Source organism: Arachis hypogaea, chromosome 16 (assembly GCF_003086295.3).
Source record: "Arachis hypogaea cultivar Tifrunner chromosome 16, arahy.Tifrunner.gnm2.J5K5, whole genome shotgun sequence".
Taxonomy (NCBI): domain Eukaryota; kingdom Viridiplantae; phylum Streptophyta; class Magnoliopsida; order Fabales; family Fabaceae; genus Arachis; species Arachis hypogaea.
Window position 1 is genome coordinate 113,979,841 of NC_092051.1, and position 6,408 is coordinate 113,986,248.

At 40.4% G+C, this 6,408-nt stretch overlaps 1 non-coding gene across 1 annotated transcript; it reads left to right on the plus strand.

Annotated features, from left to right (window-relative positions):
• The first annotated feature begins 5,637 nt into the window (after positions 1–5,637).
• Positions 5,638–5,745, plus strand: LOC112760213 (small nucleolar RNA R71). Its single transcript, XR_003180664.1, has one exon. It is a non-coding gene; the product is annotated as a small nucleolar RNA R71 (small nucleolar RNA).
• The last annotated feature ends 663 nt before the right edge of the window (positions 5,746–6,408 follow it).

Genomic DNA, 6,408 nt, shown 5'->3' on the forward strand with positions numbered 1-6,408 from the left:
CTTTGAGGAACAGCAGAGCTCCACACCTTAATCTATGGAGTGTAGAAACTCTACCGTTTGAAAATACATAAGTGAATAGAGGGTAAGCATGGCCGAGTGGCCAGCCTCCCATGGAGGTCTAGAGATCTAAAAATGATCAAAAGATGTCTAATACAATAGTAAAAAGTCCTATTTATAATAAACTAGCTACTAGGGTTTACAGAAGTAAGTAATTGATGCATAAATCCACTTCCGGGGCCTACTTGGTGTGTGCTTGGGCTGAGCTTGAATGTTACACATGCAGAGGCTCTTTCTGGAGTTGAACGCCAGGTTGTAACGTATTTCTAGCGTTCAACTCTGGTTTGTGACTTGTTTCTGGCGTTTAACTCCAGACAGCAGCATAGAACTGGTGTGCAACGCCCTTTTACGTCGTATAAAATCGTTCAAAGTATGGACTATTATACATTGCTGGAAAGCCCTGGATGTCTACTTTCCAACGCAATTGGAAGCGCGCCATTTTGAGTTCTGTAGCTCCAGAAAATTTACTTTGAGTGCAGGGAGGTCAGAATCCAACAGCATCAGCAGTCCTTCTTCAACCTCTGAATCTGATTTTTGCTCAAGTCCCTCAATTTCAGCCAGAAAATACCTGAAATCATAGAAAAACACACAAACTCATAGTAAAGTCCAGAAATGTGAATTTAGCATAAAAACTAATGAAAACATCCCTAAAAGTAACCAGATTCTACTAAAAATATACTAAAAACAATGCCAAAAAACGTATAAATTATCTGCTCATCACAACACCAAACTTAAATTGTTACTTGTCCCCAAGCAACTGAAAATCAAATAGGATAAAAAGAAGAGAATATACTATAAATTCCGAACTATCAATGAAACATAGCTCCAATTAAATGAGCGGGACTTGTAGCTTTTTGCTTCTTGAATAGTTTTGGCATCTCACTTTATCCATTGAGGTTCAGAATGATTGGCATCTATAGGAATTCAGAGTTCAGATAGTGTTATTGATTCTCCTAGTTCAGTATGATGATTCTTGAACACAGCTATTTTATGAGTCTTGGCCATGGCCCTAAGCACTTTGTTTTCCAGTATTACCACCGGATACATAAATGCCACAGACACATAATTGAGTGAACCTTTTCAGATTGTGACTCAGCTTTGCTAAAGTCCCCAATTAGAGGTGTCCAGGGTTCTTAAGCACACTCTTCTTTTGCTTTGGACCTTGACTTTAACCGCTCAGTCTCAAGTTTTCACTTGACACCTTCACGCCACAAGCACTTGGTTAGGGACAGCTTGGTTTAGCCGCTTAGACCAGGATTTTATTCCTTTGGGCCCTCCTATCCACTGATGCTCAAAGCCTTGGGATCCCTTTTTTATTGCCCTTTCCTTTTGGTTTTAAGGGTTATTGGCTTTTTGCTCTTGCCTCTTGGTTTTAAGAGCTTTTGGCTTTTTCTGCTTGCTTTTTCTTTTTCTTTCTATTTTTTTTCGCCTATTTTTTTTTCTGCAAGCTTTGTTCTTTGCTTCTTTTTCTTGCTTCAAGAATCATTTTTATGATTTTTCAGATTATCAAATAACATGTCTCCTTATCATCGTTCTTTCAAGAGCCAACATATTTAACATTCTTAAACAACAACTTCAAAAGACATATGCACTGTTCAAGCATTCATTCAGAAAACAAGAAGCATTGTCACCAGATTAATATAATTTAACTAAGTTCAAGGATAAATTCAAAACTCATGTAACTCTTGTTCTTTTGAATTAAAACAGTTTTCATTTTAAGAGAGGTGATGGATTCATAGGACATTCATAACTTTAAGACATAGTTACTAAATACTAATGATCATGTAATGAAGACACAAACATAGATAAGCACTTAACATAGAGAAAACGAAAAACAGAGAATGTAAGAGCAAGGAATGAGTCCACCTTAGTGATGGTGGCGTTTCCTTCTTGAGGAACCAATGATGTCCTTGAGCTCTTCTATGTCTCTTCCTTGCCTTTGTTGCTCTTCCCTCATTGCTTTTTGATCTTCTCTAATTTCATGAAGGATGATGGAGTGCTCTTGATGTTCCACCCTTAATTATCCCATGTTTGAACTTAATTCTCCTAGGGAGGTGTTGATTTGCTCCCAAAAGTTCTGTGGAGGGAAGTGCATCTCTTGAGGAATCTCAGGGATTTCTTGATGATGAGCTTTTCTATGCTCTCTTGATTGCTCCATCTTTTTCTTAGTGATGGGCTTGTCCTCTTCAATGAGGATATCTCCCTCTATGTCAATCCCAGCCGAATTGCATAGGTGGCAAATGAGGTGGGGAAAGGCTAACCTTGCCATAGTAGAGGACTTGTCAGCCACCTTGTAGAGTTCTTGAGGTATAATCTCATGAACTTCCACCTCTTCTCCAATCATGATGCTATGGATCATGATGGCCCGGTCTATAGTAACTTCAGACCGGTTGCTAGTGGGAATGATTGAGCATTGAATGAACTCCAACCATCATCTAGCTACAGGCTTAAGGTCCAGTCTTCTTAGTTGAACCAGTTTGCCTTTTGAGTCAATCTTCCATTGAGCTCCTTCTACACATATGTCCATGAGGACTTGGTCCAACCTTTGATCAAAGTTGACTCTCCTTGTGTAGGGGCGTGCATTCTCTTCCATGTTTGGCAAGTTGAACGCCAACCTCACATTTTCCGGACTAAAATCTAAGTATTTCCCCCGAACCATGGTGAGATAATTCTTTGGGTTCGGGTTCTTACTTTGATCATGATTCCTAGTGATCCATGCATTAGCATAGAACTTTTGAACCATTAGGATGCCGACTTGTTGGATGGGGTTTGTTAGAACTTCCCAACCTTTTCTTTGAATTTCATGTCGGATCTCCGGATACTCATTTTTCTTGAGTTTAAAAGGGACCTCGGGGATCACCTTCTTCTTGGCCACAACATCATAGAAGTGGTCTTGATGAGCTTTGGAGATGAACCTTTCCATCTCCCATGACTCGGAGGTGGAAGCTTTTATCTTCCCTTTCCCTTTTCTAGAGGATTCTCCAGTCTTAGGTGCCATCACTGGTAATGGAAAAACAAAAAGCTTATGCTTTTACCACACCAAACTTAGAATTTTGCTCGCCCTCGAGCAAGAGAAGAAAGAATAGATGAAGAAGAAGAAGAAAATATAGAGAGGAGGGGGAAGGTGTGTTTCGGCCAAGAAGAAAAAAGAGGGTTGTGTTGTGTGAAAATGAGGAAGAATGGAGGGTTATATATAGGGAAGGAAGGGGGGTAAGTTTCGGCCATTTAGGGTGGGATTGGGTGGGATTTAGGTGGAGTTTATGAGGTAGGTTTATGGGGAAGAGTGGATGGATGTGAGTGGTGAAGAGGTGATTGGTGAAGAGTTTTGGGGAAGAGTGTTTATGGGATTGTGTGAGAGAGGGGTGAGAAGAAGTGAGTGGAGGTAGGTGGGGATCCTGTGGGGTCCACAGATCCTGAGGTGTTCAAGGATTTACAACCTTGCACCAAATTGGGCATGCAAAATGCCCTTGCACACAACTCTGGGCGTTCAGCGCCAGATTGGTGCTTGTTCTGGGCGTTGAACGCCCATTTGTAGCCTATTTCTGGCGTTGAACGCCAGAACCATGCTTGTTCTGGGCGTTCAGCGCCAGCTCTTCTCCAGGGTGCATTTCTGGCGTTCAGCGCCAGAACCATGCTCTGTTCTGGCGTTGAACGCCCAAAACATGCTTCTTACTGGCGTTTAAACGCAGTAAGGTCTTCCTCCAGGGTGTGATTTTTCTTCTGCTGTTTTTGATTCCGTTTTTAATTTTTATATTTATTTTGTGACTCCACATGATCATGAACCTATAAAGACATATAACTAAGAAAAATATAGTTAGATAAATAAAAATTGGGTTGCCTCCCAATAAGCGCTTCTTTAATGTCAATAGCTTGACAGTGGGCTCTCATGGAGCCTCACAGATCTTCAGAGTATTGTTGAGACTTCCCAACACCAAACTTAGAGTTTGGATATGGAAGTTCAACACCAAACTTAGAATTTGGTTGTGGCCTCCCAACACCAAACTTAGAGTTTGACTGTGGGGGCTTTGTTTGACTCTGCTTTGAGAGAAGCTTTTTATGCTTCCTCTCCATGGATGCAGAGAGAGATCCTTGAGTTGTAAACACAAGGTTGTCCTCATTTATTTGAAGGATCAATTCTCCTCTGTCCACATCAATCACAGCTCTTGCTGTGGCTAGGAAGGGTCTTCCAAGGATGATGAATTCATCCTCATTCTTCCCAGTATCAAAGACTATGAAATCAGCAGGGATGTAAAGGCCTTCAACCTTTACTAACACGTCCTCTACTTGTCCATAAGCCTGTTTTCTTGAATTGTCCGCCATTTCTAATGAGATTTTAGTGGCTTCCACCCCATAGATTCCCAGTTTCTCTATTACAGAGAGGGGCATGAGGTTTATTCCTGAACCAAGGTCACACAGAGCCTTAAAGATCATGGTGCCTATGGTACAAGGTATTAAGAACTTTCCATGATCCTGTTTCTTCTGAGGCAATGTCAGTTGATCAAGATCATTTAGTTCATTGGTGAACAAGGGAGGTTCATCTTCCCAAGTTGCAATGCCAAATAATTTGGCATTCAGCTTCATGATTGCACCAAAAAACTTGGCAGCTTGCTCTTCAGTAACATCCTCATTCTCTTCAGAAGAGGAATACTCATCAGAGCTCATGAATGGCATAAGGAGGTTTAATGGAATCTCTATGGTCTCTAGATGAGTCTCAGATTTCTTTGGTTCCTCAAAGGAAAGCTCCTTATTGATCACTGGACGTCCCAGGAGGTCTTCCTCCTTGGGATTCACGTCCTCTCCTTCCTTCACAGGTTCGGCCATGGTGATTAATTCAATGGCCTTGCACTCTCCTTTTGGATTTTCTTCTGTATTGCTTGGGAGAGTACCAGGAGGGATTTCAGTGATCCTTTTACTCAGCTGGCCCACTTGTGCTTCCAAATTTCTAATGGAAGACCTTGTTTCATTCATGAAACTTACAGTGGCCTTGGACAGATCAGAGACTAAGTTTGCTAAATTAGAGGTATTTTGTTCAGAGTTCTCTGTCTGTTGCTGAGTGGATGATGGAAAAGATTTACTACTGTTAAACCTATTTCTTCCACCATTATTAAAGCCTTGTTGAGGCTTTTGATCCTTCCATGAGAAATTTGGATGATTTCTCCATGATGGGTTATAGGTGTTTCCATAAGATTCACCCATATAATTTACCTCTGCTATTGCAGGGTTTTCAGGATCATAAGCTTCTTCTTCAGAAGATGCCTCTTGAGTACTGTTGGATGCAGCTTGCATTCCATTCAGACTTTGAGAAATCATATTGACTTGCTGAGTCAATATTTTATTCTGAGCCAATATGGCATTCAGAGTATCAATTTCAAGAACTCCCTTCTTCATAGGCGTCCCATTATTCACAGGATTCCTCTCAGAAGTGTACATGAACTGGTTATTAGCAACCATGTCAATGAGTTCTTGAGCTTCTGTAGACATTTTCTTTAAGTGAATGGATCCACCTACAGAGGTATCCAATGACATTTTAGCCAATTCAGACAGACCATCATAGAATATATCCAGGATGGTCCATTCTGAAAGCATGTCAGAAGGACACTTTTTGGTCAGTCCTTTGTATCTCTCCCAAGCTTCATAGAGGGATTCACCTTCTTTCTGTCTGAAGGTTTGAACATCCACTCTAAGCTTACTCAGCTTTTGAGGAGGAAAGAATTTGGCCAAAAAAGCCTTGACCAGCTTATCCCAAGAGTTCAGGCTGTCTTTGGGTTGAGAGTCCAACCACACTCTAGCTCTGTCTCTTACAGCAAAAGGGAAAAGCATGAGCCTGTAGACTTCAGGATCTACTCCATTAGTCTTAACAGTATCACAGATCTGCAAGAATTCAGTTAAGAACTGAAAAGGATCTTCAGATGGAAGTCCATGAAACTTGCAGTTCTGCTGCATCAGAGAAACTAGCTGAGGTTTCAGCTCAAAGTTGTTTGCTCCAATGGCAGGAATGGAGATGCTTCTTCCATGTAAATTGGAATTTGGTGCAGTAAAGTCACCAAGCATCCTCCTTGCATTATTATTATTTTCGGCTGCCATCTCCTCCTCCTGTTCGAAAATTTCTGAAAGGTTATCTCTGGATTGTTGTAATTTAGCTTCTCTTAGTTTCCTCTTCAGAGTCCTTTCAGGTTCTGGATCTGCTTCAACAAGAATATTCTTGTCCTTGCTCCTGCTCATATGACAAAGAAGAGGGCACAGAAATAATAATAATAATAATAATAATAATAATAATAATAATAATAATAATAATAATAATAATAATAATAATAATAATAATAATAATAATAATAATAATATAATAATAAT